Source organism: Colletes latitarsis, chromosome 7, assembly GCF_051014445.1.
Source record: "Colletes latitarsis isolate SP2378_abdomen chromosome 7, iyColLati1, whole genome shotgun sequence".
Taxonomy (NCBI): Eukaryota; Metazoa; Arthropoda; class Insecta; order Hymenoptera; family Colletidae; genus Colletes; species Colletes latitarsis.
The window spans coordinates 16,794,623-16,795,104 of NC_135140.1; positions in this window are offsets into that span (position 1 = coordinate 16,794,623).

Genomic DNA, 482 nt, shown 5'->3' on the forward strand with positions numbered 1-482 from the left:
ATTTCGATATAACACAGTACGCAAATTGCAATAGTCCCCGTGTTACATGACATTCTTGCAACACGGTTTCCATTTAACACGTATTATATAAACTTCGATAATCCTCACATAGTACGAATATTTCCATCACACTATTTTCGTCAAAATGGACAGGAAATTCTCCGTCTATACTATGACATAATACAGTAGTGCCTTGGAAATAGGCCAAAGTTCGAGACCGTTTTATTAGAGTATTGAATTTTAATACATTTCAATTTTAATGTATAAACTCTCAAAATCGTGAAAAATATCTGAAATAAATTTATTTATAGGAAGGTTGACTGTAACTTGTTAACGATACAGAAGATCTTGTGACTCTAAGTTCTATGAACTAAACACTATTGTATTCGATACTTACAGTACTCGATTACAAAAATATTTATTCCGCATCGTTCAAGCTTCAATACGTTTTTAAACTTTTATTTTTCACACTTAAGATTAAC